General features: G+C 39.8%; 1 protein-coding gene across 1 annotated transcript in view; it reads right to left on the bottom strand.

Annotated features, from left to right (window-relative positions):
* Positions 1 to 14,189, bottom strand: part of LOC108694079 (transcription factor Ken 2) — a 33,147-nt gene extending 18,958 nt beyond the window's left edge. Inside the window, exon 1 of the mRNA XM_018203368.1 lies at positions 11,014 to 14,189. The gene's annotated coding sequence lies outside the window, so the exon portion shown is untranslated. The remainder of the gene's footprint in view (positions 1 to 11,013) is intronic.
* Between the last annotated feature and the right edge of the window lie 816 nt (positions 14,190 to 15,005).

Here is a 15,005-nt window from a genome sequence, read left to right on the forward strand (position 1 = left end):
AGATATCGATCTCAATAATATCTTATGACAGGTTAATAAAAGTAAACATGAAATAAAATCAAAGACTAAATTTTTGCATACTTCTTTAATGTTATTACTTATTACTATTATTACTTATTACTATTATTAATTTTATTAATATTACTTTAAAATTATTATTCAATATTATTACTTATTATTTTCCTGTCTTCGATTTTGCTTGCCTATTTAAAATTACACCTATCATTTTTAATATGATATACCGTAATGATTCGCACGTTCCTTTAGATAAACGCATATATCTTATACGAATTCTCGTCAATTATTTATGCGTTTGTAAAGAAATGTGTTGAAACGTTGAGGCGTATCAGTAAAGAGTGTAACCCTGTGTAACTGGCAGCACCGCGTGAACTCTTTCTCTGTTTGTTCTCAAATTGGGACACTTTCACTGTCGTACGAAAGGCTCGACCCCTCGACCGGCTGTATTTCATGCCATATACAATAGAGACGTAGGTACAACATCTGAACGCAAGTCGTTACTTCGAAATTACAGTCCTCCCCGATGCGCATCGCCCCAATGCATATACGTCATACGTTACGAACACAGTGTACCGACAAAGATCGTAACGAGCGAATGTAATTTCGAGGATGTGCGATCTACATCCATTTATTACTGAATATTTAATCTTTCTTTTCCGAATCATCTACTTCGAATTAGAGCTGTTACTTTTGACAACTTCGAAAATTCGAAGCTTTACGAGAATTTGAATTTGCTAAGCTATAACTCTGAAGATTCAAGAATCGAAGTTTTAACAATTCAAAAAAATCTGAAGTTTCGAAGTATCTTAAATTTCGGAAAGTTCGGAGTTAGCTCCAAAAATTCTTTCACAGCTTCAAAGTTGTCAAAAATTAATAGTCTTATTTTGAACTACAAATAGATCAAAAAATATAATCAAGATAAAATATAAGTAAATATAAAATAATATAAGTCAGAGAAAACTCCGATGATGAACAGTAACTACATACATATGTGCGGTTACGAACGTGCCGAGTAATAGCGTGTTTATTTTCTTAACGGTTAAACGCATCTTTTTTAGCATCTCATAAGCAATGCTCTCTTAAAGGCATACATCAATTCGCTCACTCGTTACTAACTTATCCGTGTTGAAGCTATTACGCGCGCGCGCAATATAATAATCTTCATAAAGGTTTTCCACGCAGAGACGTGTTTTTACACGACTCTTTTAAGTCTGAGAAAACATATTACGAGCTGGGAGGTACATTAATCTATCTCGCTACTTGATCTTATTCGCTGAAATACTTCCGCAATTTTTCCATCATGTAATGTGGAATGATATTTATCAAGATTGAGAAATACTGTGTAAAATGTCATTAATGTTCTCGTCACATTTCTCGCAGAACTGTTTAAGGAAAGAAGAGCGAAGAAACGCGGGAGAAAGCTAAGCTGATGAATTTTTCCACCCATTAGGTATTCATATCGGATCGATTGCGGGGACCAGGTCCCCGTCGCTACCGTTTCTTCAATAATACAATCCTTTTTTCTGCGTCTCGTACGGGTACGTTACGGAGGCGTGTAACAAGCTGGCGGCGGCAGCGGCGAGCGAGCGAACAAGCGAGTCCCAAAGGGGCCTCGAATGTACGAGCTGGGGCCTCGCGATAGATGAAAGTGAAAGGAAAGGTAGAAAGGGTTGGCGGAGGTAGGTAGGTACTCGCGGGGCCGCTGTTACTCGCGGTATATGCTCGAACCGCCCGCGGGGGCCCGCAAGAGCGAGAGATTTACAATCGCCACGAGCCCCAGAACGGGCCCAGAAACGAGCGGGCAAAATACCAGCCGGGCGGTCGCCGCGCCGCGCCGCGTCGGTTGTGTACCTGCGAGGTGCAGAGGCGACCGTAGCGTATGTAGCTACGTATATAATACTCGCGTATATTATATTCGCGTATCACAACGCAAGCTTTCCTGCGGTAAGAGAGGCGAGGAACGATTATGTTTTCTCGCGAGCACCGCGTGGGCGCGAGCGGTTCTCCCGTCATACGATTCCGCGCCCGACTTTACGATAATTTTCTGTTACGGCCGCGACGCCAAGCATGGGATCCAGCCGCACATTCGCCAAGCTGTAAAATTGTGTAATATTCCGGTGGCGAAATTACGCTCTTGTAATATCACGTCTACATGGAATGCATATAAATGTTCAACGTCGCCCGAATTACGAGAATCCTTTCATTTTCGGCGTTTACCTTTATGCTATTGAGCCGGCTATTGAACAATATCGAAAATAACTACGTTCTTGAGTCGCCTACAATCTTGAGAAATATATGACTTTTCAATTACGTAATAACGCTGGTGGCTAACTAGTCTTTTCGTGAAAGCGATAAGATATATTAGATTTCGAAATTTATTTGTTTCTTTGGCAACATCGTAGAGCCAAAAGCAGTGTGTTAAGCAACTAGGAAATAAATTCAAACAATGCTCTTCTATATGCGTGGGATATGAGTTGTAGGATGCAAATCTCTTCATGTATCATTTCAATTTATATTATTGGCTGTGGTTGTGCATTTGGTATCACGCTGAAACATATTTCTTACGTCAATATGGTTTCACTGTCGGATATCTATTAATGTCTCTAATCAATTTAATACGTATGATATTTAATTTGTAAAACATGTCTTAAAAAATAATTAAGTCATAATTTAGATTACATTCCTTCTTTATTATTTTTCTCGTCAAATTCTTAAAATATTATATAAATTTAATGTGGAAAGGATTAATATACATTTTTATTTTAGCACCTACAAGATGTACTATATTATGCTTTTAAAAATAAAATTAGTAGCAAACGAAAAAAGAAATTAAGAACAATTGGTAATGGAAAAAAAAATGCTAAATCATTTCTTCCATCTAAATATTGTACTAATCGACAAGTTACTCAAGCTCGAGCAGATTGCGTGTGAAATGGCACATGATAAACGATCAACTGCTACGAAACTCTGTAAGAGAATTTATGAGACTCTCGAGCCAAACTTTCAAGGTTGCGACACGTCCAAGCAGACGGGTTTTCTCGATCACGTAGAGAACGGACTGATGTGGAATGCGTTCGAAACTTTCTTTACAAACTATGATAAGCAATACGGCGCGTTGCGCACGAAGCTCATTTAGAGATATTAATATTTAATAATAAGTAATATTTAAGATAGTACAACACGAACAACCGTATTTCGTACAATCGGCGGAAATTTCATCGGCCGTCGTAATCGTACCTGCCAATTCGGCACGACTCGGCACAGGTGAAAGTATACGCGGCGAACGAAACATTTTCGCCTAACGTCCTAAATCGTTGAAGTCACGCTTTTCGCAAGCCGCCGTGGCTATTTAGTAAACGCGAGGAAAACAGTGAATTTCGAATCCTTAATCGCCGTCCGGCGGATTATTGGTAGAAGAGTTCTTAACCCATTGATGTTCAAGCGAGCAATCTGGATCAGAAATTATTTTCCTTCTAGCTTTCTTATATTAAAACGGGATGTTCACCCCCCCGTTTCAACACAACAAAAGAATGGTGAAATATCTTAAAATTTAGCTAGATATAAATTTAAATATAATTTTGTCGGATTGTCAAAATTATTATGTATATTGAGAAAAAGTATATTAGCTGATTCAATCGCGGACCGGGCGGTCGAGCAAATATTTGTTAATTTAAACAAATAACATATTTTAAGTTACAAGATTTCGTTGACATGACTCACGTATATTTGACTTAAATATATAAATACTTGAACTAAATTATCATTACGACTTAAATGCATTTAGTCAAATTAACAGCTTTTTTTCTCAGTGTGAAATACTCAAACATAATGAGCAATGCTGTAAAAAGTATTGACATTCTATCAACTATCTTGAATGTCCTATGTAATTATTTTATCATAGTTTAACAAAATTTATTTTCGCAGATTTGTAATCAGCTAAATTTTTAGTCTATTCAAAAAGAATAGTTTTTTGCTGAAGTATTTTAAAATTTACATAGCTAGATACATATTTGAAAATAATTTTGTATGGATCATCAAAATAATTAGGACACTCAAACTGGTTGCTAGAATGAAAAACTTTTTGACGCTTAAGCATTCTACATAATTATTTTGATAGTTTAATAAAATTATTATATTTTCAAATCTGTATCTATGAGTTAATTTTCAAATACTTCATTAAAACCATTCTGTCCTTTCACATTACGGAAAGATGTATTTTAAAATGGAGATTTTCAATTCCAAGTATGCAATCTCTACCGTTTACTTTTTTATCAGCTAGATACGCATTTCCTTATATAGATTGCTTGCAAAGATCTGAGAGGATCTGATAATGCGTGTTCAATTTCGACGACTGAAAAAGTGAATTATATCTTGATGTGATTATAATTATTCATTATGAAGGATTCATCGATTTGTGTCACGTTGATAAATGTCACGCAGATTCTAATTCACTTCGATATAGCAATGGAACAATAATGGACTGCGCTTGTTCAATTAAATTTCCTTCGGTGGATCGACAAATGCATGGCGATAACTATACACATTCGCCCACACATCTATTTTCACGGCTAATTTTGCTATTACACGCGGCGAAGATAACTATGTATAATAGAATGGTCATTTTCCCAAGTTCCTTTGTAGTCTACTAAGTTTCCTGTAATAAAAAGTCTTCGGACAGTCATGAATAATTACTCCGAATTTGTTTCTCACTGCAACGAAATAAAACAAACGATAGTGATATCTCTCGGCCACAGCGAAATAATTTCCGTAACTTCGAACCTTTCGGAAACGTTTTTTTTTTTTACTCGCTTTCGAGTAATTGTTGGCATCCTACCGAACATGAAATGGTCGGAAAACTTTTCCGGAGTTATATATTAAATTCTCTGATGCGTTATTATTATAATAAATCAACACCTTTGCTCACGATTCTATACGCCACCGAGTGTAGACAGAGAGTATTATGTACGTAAATTTATTCACGTCCGTAAACTTGCAACTTTGTGTTACTTTATGGAAATCGCTCCGGATTACATACGTTAGGTCGAATATGTCCCCATCGATCTAGTGGATTCAGATAAAGTATCGTCCTACGTATCTACACGTCATAACCGCACCCGCATTAGGTCGATATTGCGCAAGCATTCGACCGTCATACGTGTTTAATAATCGGATTGACTATTTGATGGAAAATTTCTCGAAGAATTTTAAAAATAAAAATCAAACGTCATTCCGTTGTGTGCAGCAATTTACACTGTTAAAAAGAAAGTGTTGATTTTAACTGAAAAACGTATAGTGGATTTCCTGAGATATGCAAAAATGTTAAAATTGATACTGTACAAAAAAATGTTAATTGTGACATTTTTGCATAGCTCAGAAAATCCACTATACGTTTTAAAATTAACATTTTATTTTTAACAGCGTATTTATTTCTATAAGAATGCAATCATGATTTATCTATTTTAAACATTAATACTCGAGAGATAGAGATAGAAATATTTATAATTGATTAATTTCTAAGATTCGCTATAATTTACAATAATTGATGATATTATTTTCTCAATTATAAAAAAGTTTTCAATCAAACTTCGAGGAATCGATTAATTGTTTCTTCAATAATGAGTAACACCAAAATTTTCTATAATTCTCGACTACGACGATTAGACTAGCGTTATATCTTACGACTGATAAGATATTAATATGCAGCTCAGTAGGATCAACAAGTGTGGATCCACGGAACGAAGTCACGTCGCACGTCAGGTTGATCGATCGATGCGAAGACGCGAAAAGAGAAAAGCACCTTAGCAAGAAACGGGAATAAGAACTTCCTCCCTCGCGGCGCGAATCGCACGCGCGAATTCCCACGGTGCGAGATAAGGCACAGACCGAGAGATAAAGAGAGACTACGAGGAGAGATGTGAAGGGAAAAAGGGAGAAAAAAAAGGAGAGAAAAGGATGAAGAGAAGAGAAAGGATGAAGGAAGGAGGAGGATATGAGGAGAGAGAGAGAGGGAAGGCGAGCTCGGCGAGGACGATGTGGGAAAAGAGGAAGCTAATCAGAAGCGGAAGTACGCTCTGGCGAGGCCCGAGGCCTTGAGAAGGCATAGTCGGCCGAGTGGCTTTTAGCTCTCTTAATTGCAACTTCATTTAACGCACCGTTCGGCCAATCCAAACCTCGCATGCCGAGAATAGCACGTCTTAATAAGCATCTTATCGCGTACGCGAAGAAGAAACGCCTGAGAAGGGAACGGACGAACCGTGGAAGGTGGAAAAGTATGAAGCGAAAATATGAAGCACGAAGAAAAGTGCATTGTCTTCCTTCAAGATGAATTGACGCAATTCGCGCTGCAAGTAGGATATCATTTTTCCTTAGAATTTTATTTTTTTCTTCCCTATCTTATATATTTGTTGAATGTCACGTTTTATTCCACAATTTAGTAAGAAAAATGCAGCTTTAACCATTATTTTAACACTGTATTCATCTGCGACATCTGTATAATCTTAAGAGATTAATGCCCGTTTTTAATGCCCAATGAAAATTAACTTTAATCTCGGCCTAATTTACCCTTCATTTTTTCTAATTCTTAGAACTAGAAAAAAAATGAAGAGTTACTTGAAGCGAGATTAAAATTAAACATTGAAACGGGCATTAATTACGGGAATTAATTTTAATCGTAACTGTCTAAAGAAAGGATTGCACAAGCGTTACGAACATTTGTTTTGGAAATGCGAAAAATGATACTGACATCGATAAGAGGTTTACGAATATCCTATTAACACTTGGTTATTTGGATTGCACTTATCTCGTGATATCCACGTTAATGACATCAAGCAACGATAATAGAATTCTCAATAAAATCATTGATAAACGCTACGATAACAAATCCACGTGCATTCCGTTTATTTGCGAATATTTTAAAAATAGCATTTTCCTTAAAAATGAGTGGAAACTTCATTAATGATTAAATTTGTATTTGATCCAACAGTTTGTTCGTCATTAACAGGAATAATTTAACTTTGCGAATATCATTCATTTCATGGTTTATTCTAATTTTTTTCCATATCGATTGATGATATCAATACGTATCAGATGCGCTTTACATCGCGTGCGATAATATCACAGATTACAAAATCATTATCTTATTAATTAATTGCAATAATCTTGTAACGTACTTCTACCTTGCTACCGATTACTTAACAATTGAAAATATTTTTGAAAAATATTAATTAAAGTGATCAATAATAATTGATCACTTTAAATTAAATTCTATAATAAATTGAAAAATAATTGGCGAGATTCAGTGCTGACATAACATTCAAATGTAAACAATTATTTTATAATTATAAAAAGGAGAGAGTTTTAATCGGACAATACTGTTTGAAAGAATTTTTTCCTATCGAAATGTTACGTGTAACATTTGACGCGTTCGCAATATTTTCCTTCTTCAATTGGCAAACGCAAAAGGGTATTAATTATTCATAATTGTCTGGCACAGAGATACTCTTCGTTCATCTTTTTCTCATGGACGCACAACGTGGTAATTGCACGTCGGGTTGGACATCTCTGCAAAGCGGCTTCAGCAAATTTAAGGAGAGTAACGATGGAATGTATTCGGAGACATAAATAATTATCGTTAAATGTTTGCGGTCACACGTTAAATGATTTGGCCATAAATCTCTGTTGCGAATTAGGTTCTCGATGTATAGTTTAATGACATCGAACGGTTGACATAGTCAAATTTATTCGCGCAGACGGTAGTGCGAATGACTCCGTAGCAAGCTATCGCTAATTAACGTGAGGAAACTCATTTGCGATTTATGTTAAACACCTTTAAGCATTAAAACTTATCAGCTGCAACATCGGTTTTACTCAGAAAAATTAGCTTTTTTCTTTGAATATATAACATAATATATGTTTTACACTTCATTTAAAAGATTAAAGAATTTCATTTCAAAATTTAAAAATCTTTTGTTACTTAAAAATTTTTTGCTTCAGATAATATATATATCAGAAGGATAAAGACATAATTATATAATTATCCCTGGTTATTTATTCTGCCAATAGCCTTGCTCGCTGATGATGGCTCGGAATGAAGCCAAAATGTTTAAATTCTAGAATAATTTAAAGAAGAAAAGAATTAATTAATATTACCACGCTTGATTCTCATTGCCCGTTTATTTTTCCTTATTTTTGATTTACAATTATATAATTACATGAATTATGTAGAAAAGAAATAAAATAGAGAGAATTCCCAGTAGAGGTAATAATCCAGAATAATAATGAAGGTAAAAGTAGAAAAATATATAATAAGGGATAAACATTTGAGTCAAAATGCTATTTCTTTATTTTTAGTCAAAAAGAATTTGGATAATAAAAATTAAGCAAATTTTTTCATAGTGATGTTGGATTTGGGTAAACGAAATTTTCACGCGTAACTTAGAAAAAGGAGTACTTGCATCAGCTGCTGCTTACCAAAGAAACTTTCTCGCGGCGCGATTATAGTCGTATCCAGAAAAGAGTGACGCGCGCGTGATGTGGCGCGAGCAAAAAATCGCGGGAACACGGAATTTCGACTGATTCACCTTTCGGGGCTCCGAGATAGTGATTTCGTTGTTATATTCGCGATATATACTCGCGTCGATGCACACTCTGTGCAGCTCGTGGACTATGTAAGAACGCGCCGTGCGAGCTCTCGTCCGCGAGATAATGGCAAGATGAATGCGAAATGGCGAACGCGGAGGCACCTTTCGATACGCGACCTTGACAAGAGATCGCTTTTTCTCTCTGATTCGTCATTCCACGCTATTGATGACCACACTGGATGCTGCGAGAGGAGCGGCCCGTCGTTTCTTTTTTTTTTCCTCTTCTCCTTTTTGTCTTTTTCTTTTGAAATGGTTACACAACAATCGTCCATATAGCGACCGTGGTGCGCCGCTGAACTTGAATTATTATATGCTCAAAAGAAGTTTTCCTGCCTTCCCGCGTCTCCTACGTCTCTTGCAAGAGAGTTTACAGCTACCTATTACGACGTACAACCTATTAATGTATTTTATTTGCTGCAGGAACGATTTCACTCGTTTCCTATTTTTCCTGCTTCCGAGACAATTTTAAAATAATCGCAACGGGGTCGAAATGCAGTCAAGTATTTTCAAAATTTCCATACGTATGAATCATCGGCGATAAAAGCGTCGATATAGCATGTTTGTTCACCAAACATGTATTTGACGTAAACACATTTATTAGTAAAGTGCCTTTAAAAAAATACACATGAAGTATCAAAAACAAATATTAATAAAAAAATTTTTCGCGGCTCTACTAATGTAATTGAATAATCCTCGTGTCTTTTTATCGAATTGCGCAACTGGAAAGATTCTCTACGATTACGCTCATTATATTTCACTGACGGCAAAAAGTTTCTCCGCGAGATATTAAAAATAAAATAAACATATATATATATATATATATTTAATTAAACAATAAAGATAGCTGTTGGTGTGATAAGCAATAAAAATTCACGCTTCGTCGGCTTGGTGTAGTTACTGTTTAATGAGTTTAGTTACATTATATGTTACATATATATATTCCTGTGCGTTATATAATTTAGCGTGGTCTCTCAAACAGAAACTGGAACAGTTTTTTAGGCGGCTATAACTATGTCATTTGCGTTTCGTGGTTCCGCTGATCATATTTTCCCATTGTCAGCGCTGTTCGCTGCGATCTATCTACCTGTCTCTCGTTACACGTTAGGCCTGGCCGTCGTTTTTACTACCAATTATGTTGCCGCATTAATTTGCACCGCCTCTTGCATCCAATCGCATGGAATATCAGTTAACAACCGCGACAATTGCCTCATTATCGCTAGCGGTTTCACCGTTTCATTTAGATACAAAATGAGCCTTGATAAGTGAAATAATTAGGATTAGGTAGTACTACGCTGGGTCAAGTAATGTACAAACGAAAATTCATGTCCATGAATAACGAAAAATGCAAGGAGATACTGAAGAATCGTCGCGTTCTTGCGCGATCATCGTCACAGATCAATACCTGTATCTTTTCACTTTATCGTATCATATCCGTAAAAGTGACTGCAAACATTTTCCAACACTTATGTCAACATTACATCATCGATCATCCTTAACCCTTGCTTGAACGCGCCGAACTAGCACCGCAAGAGAACAACTCCATCGAAAGTACGAAGCGATATAGAAAGATAGAGTGGAAGTAATTTTAATTCGCTTTATCGTAACGCGATTTATTCTTAATTATACACCTCCTGTTTTGTCTCATTTTATTAATCTCTATACTGATGTTGGAATATTATGCATCAACAATTGTATAGAAAGGAATAGAAATTGTTTTGTTTGCGTAAACAATTTTGGAGTAATGTGTCTCTCTATAGAGTTCCACATACCAGGACGACATATTCGCTGTCGTTCGATTGAACGTGGTAAAATTAACACATTTATTCTTTGCCACAATTATAGTCAGCAAGTCATAACTGGCGTGAAAAACAAACTTATAGGCTTTTTATCTGCGCTTATCGGCAAGCATTTATAGCACCTGTCGATTATTCATGCCAGGTTTGGCCGCCAGCATAAACGTAGAATATATCACTGAGAAACAAACGTGTCGTATGTTGCATGTGGCAATGAACGAGTTAATCTCTAAATCACCTTTTGCAGTAGACTACTGATTTACCGGTTGCAATCAAGGCGATCGCGTAATTAATTAGCAATTGAGAAAGAGATGCGTCAGTCATTTCGGTCTCCGCGAGAACAGAAATTTCCGGGAAGAAAGGACGTAACATAATCGAATTGAAATAACTTTTAAAGTACTTTCTAAAACGTTCAGAGTAAATGTCACGCTGAAGAGTGTCATCTCACTTTTAAAGATTGAAAATGGAATCATTCTATTTCAAGACTGGCTCAATTTTCATTCTTTAGGGTGAAATTCCACTCCAAAGAATTTCGAGAGGACAGTCGTATTCATTTTTCTCACCTTGTGCTTTTTCTACTACTGCATTCGCTGCCTAATATGCGATCGGTATCCAGGGTGAGCAACCAGACGTAGTATGTATCCCACGGGATTATCTCGTCGAGTCACGTGAAAAACATTCTCTTTGTGAGCCGGCGACGACCAGCCGAGATCCCGTGACATCGGCGACGTGGACGACGGTGCGAGCACGTGACGTACATTGATATTTCGCGGTATGGATCACAATCACTAGACACGAGAGAAACAGATCAGTATAGCGGTAACGCCGAACGAAAGAAACGGGCATGAGGGGCACGCTCGCGGCGAACTCAAGATAATACCCGGCACTTTGTATAATCACTTTACATTCGTAGACGCGTTCCTTGCGCAACTGCACAATGGTCTCAACGGAAAGGAACGAAAATCGGCGGCGATCGATCGAAAACAGGAAGATGCACTGTCTTCGAGGATGTCGTCGTTGATTGTTGTTCGCAATCAACCGTTTTTCACGATCTTCCTTGTCATCGCGTTTCGTCTCGCTGCTTTTCTGTTCGCGCTCGCTTGCGCGATGTCACACACGTGGTTTTGTGCTCGCAGCGCACGCACGCACGCACGCACGCACGCAACGCAAGTATTGTGCACGCACACTACGTAACACAATCCGCTTCCTCGATTTAGATCATCTAAACTCGACTCGCGGAAATTCGCCGTGGAGAGAGAGATTCGTCAGCTCGGAACGGAACGATCCTTGACGACGTCCGCGACGATGACGGTAAAGGGCGACGACGACGATGACGATGATGACGGAGAACTTTTTTTTTTCTCTCCAACGGGGTCTGCTCCGTTGACTGCCCAGGGTCAACCGGCTGGCTCTGCGCGGCACTTTTACCCGTTGGGTACTCTCAAGGACTCGGAGGTGGCTCCTATTCCTTTCTCTTATCCTTTCGCGCGCGCCTTTTTTATCCCGCTAACCTTTTTAAACGCACTTTTAATTCCGCTCGGCCGCGTGTCCCCAGTGAACGCCGCCGCAGAGTGGTTCCCCGTGTTCAGAGTACGCTCTTTCGTCGCGGATTATCAAATTTCTCACGTCTCCTTCGTAAATTCAACGTCGTCGTCGTGCAGCGCGACGCACCGTGACGATTGGCAAAAGAACGGCGGGAGAACGGAAAGCGAGTAGATCTCGCCACATCCGGATCGTCTTTCAGACTCGTCCTTCGCTATCGCGGTCTGTCCTCCGCCTCTTTCTTCTCGTTCCGCGACAGCGAGCCTTCTCTCGGCTCGCTCGTCGATGTCTTCCTTGTCCTCGTCGTCGAACCACGCGACGGTCGCGAGGACTCTTGTCCTCCGCGCGGCGGCGAGAAATCCGCGTCCTCCTCCTGCGGTTTTCGCGCACACGGTTGTCGTATCGCGGTCTGTTCCTCTCCTCTCCTCCTCCTCCTCCTTCTCCTGCTTCTCCTCCTTTTCTCCCTCTCCGTCTCGAACTGTCTCTCTCTCTTTCTTCGCTGTCCTTTTCCCTTCCGCGTCTCCCTTTCCGTCTGTCTGTCTCCTTTCTCTTCTGCGTGTTGTAATCCCTTTTGCGAAACTTCTTGCGCCCGGACGAGGCGGCGAGGTAAAAGCGAGCGCGCTGTCGATCGTGAACTGAGGGAGAGAGAGAGAGAGAGACAGGTTAAATTCGCACGCGAATACCGCACGTCGAGTCCTTCCACGGTGGTGGTGCACTACCGGGATGCCACTTGATGATAATGATGATGATAATGATAATGTTGACGACGACGATGACGATGAAGACCACTCTCTAGCAACTCCGGAAATGAATTACCGGTGGGATACCAACGACTGTGACCTTGAACATTCGCATTTCGTGCTGGACGGAGTGAAACGCGCGCGGGACCGGTCACTTTCCATCATTCTTTTTCGTTGTCAGCGCCGAGTCGCTCGCGACCGAGATTCAATCACTCCCGTTTTCGCGATCCTGGGTCCAACTATCTAATGATGAAAAACTCGTGATTACTTTTATACGAGCTGATACACCTCTGCAAACGCAAGCGTGCGAACGAAATGCGCGAGTATATTTCGCGAAGTAGCAGACTAGAAAACGTTGTTACGCAATGAACGAAGCACCGTTCCTCTTCTCTTTTCTCTTCTTATTCTTTCCTTAGCACGCCCTCTTCGACTTCTCCGGAACAGTAGATCCTCCGCATCGGCGAAACTTCTCGTCAAGGGCGCCGGAGGGGAATCCGCGATCATGCGAATCTGGATGCACGCACGAATACACACTCTCACTGTTTCGTGATATCTCTCTCTCTCTCTCTCTCTCTCTCTCTCTCTCTCTCTCTCTTCAGGAGGTAGAACAAAATGGGAAAGTCATCGGAGAAAGACAGATAGAGAAAGAGAGAGGCAAGAGATATTCGGTGGTACCCAGCCTACAGGAGGCAAGATCGAATTTTAACGCGCGCAATACGCGCTGCCGTGAGTTGTAGTCGACGGTTTCAACTTTTACTTTCAGCTCTTACACAACGCGGCCCGCTCTTGCTGGTACGTAAGTGGCGAGCATGCAGCGAGTCCTGGTTCTTAGTTTCGAGGCTTCTTCTCTTAATTTTTTCTTCTTTTTCTTCTTCTTGTTCTTCTTTCTCTTCTTCTTGTTATTTTTTTGTAATACTCCTTTACTTCCTTGTATTTGTTTCCCGCCAACAACCAGTCATAATCAAGATCAATGAACTTCTAAAGAGCAAAATTCTCAGTAGAATGAAATTACTTATCTATTCTTTAAATTTCTTTTCTTTCTTGTATCTATCTGGAAAATGATGAAGACAAAGCATTTGTCACAGCAAGAGGTACTTTCTTGTTTTCCGAATTAGTCACTACAACATTGAAGTATTAATACATTAATGCACAATCGTGAAAATTTGCATTTTGCAACGAGATCACTTGAGGCTTCAGGTAATTATAGGATCCAATCGCGAATAGGTGCACTCCCGATAGAATATTCGTAAATAGGAGGACTGATATGATTACCACGTGTCCTCACAATGTGAACACGCGGCGAACAACGAAGAGGACACTTAACGACGTTGTCAGTTTTCCTCGTGATGGTCCGTATCGCACTCCCGCGCGCACAAGCGGTGACACTCTCGATTGGAGTCGACGTATGTTTTTCGCGCGTGTTCGCTGTTTCTCTCTTTCTCTCTTTTTCCCTCTCTCTCTTTGTCTATCTATCTTTCTCTCCCTCTCTTTCTTCTTGTTTTATTTTCTCTCTCTCTTTTATTCTCCCTCTCTCTCTCTCTCTCTCTCTCTCTCTCTCTCTCTTCTTCTTCTTCTTCTTCTTCTTTCTCTTTCTTTCTTTACTTTGGAGGACTTCTTCAGGGAGAGAGGGTTCTCTTCCGGTCTCCGCGATGTGTCTCACTGCTCCTCGCTCCGTCGTAACTTTTGCGCAAAGCCGGGACCCTCTCTCACTCTCTACCTCTCTCTTTCTCTCTTTCTCTCTCTCTCTCTCTCTCTCTCTTTCTCTCTCCTGCTCTCACTCTCCTTCTCTCACGCGCGCTCTCTCTTTCTCTGTCCTAGGTAAGCGCGAAGAGAGGTAGAGTTGGTTAGCAGGAGGTGGCGACGGTAGTGGTGGTTACTCATTCGTTGTAGTGGTGGTACATCAGCGATATTCTAACGTGTATCGAATGAGTACAACCACGACGGCGAGCAGCGGCGGTAGTGGTGGTCATGGTGACGATGATGGTGATAGCGCAGCAGTAGTTGTAATAGTGGCGGGTGGTAGTGGCAAAGAAGAGGCCAGGTGTGGGCCCTGTAGATTTACGAGACCCCAGAAAGGGTTGAGGGTCCGAAAAGCGCGTTTCTCTTTGTTTCCGACGTTCTATTCTGCATCGAGGAAGAGGTTTTGCGACTCCGTGAGTTTATTTGTAAAGCGATCATGGTATTGGCTCTATGTTGAGTGGCACCTTTCCTCTGCCTCTCTTTCTCTCTCTCTCTCTCTCTCTCTCTCTCTCTCTCTCTCTCTCTCTCTCTCT

This window comes from Atta colombica, unplaced genomic scaffold (assembly GCF_001594045.1).
Source record: "Atta colombica isolate Treedump-2 unplaced genomic scaffold, Acol1.0 scaffold112, whole genome shotgun sequence".
In the NCBI taxonomy this organism is placed as follows: domain Eukaryota; kingdom Metazoa; phylum Arthropoda; class Insecta; order Hymenoptera; family Formicidae; genus Atta; species Atta colombica.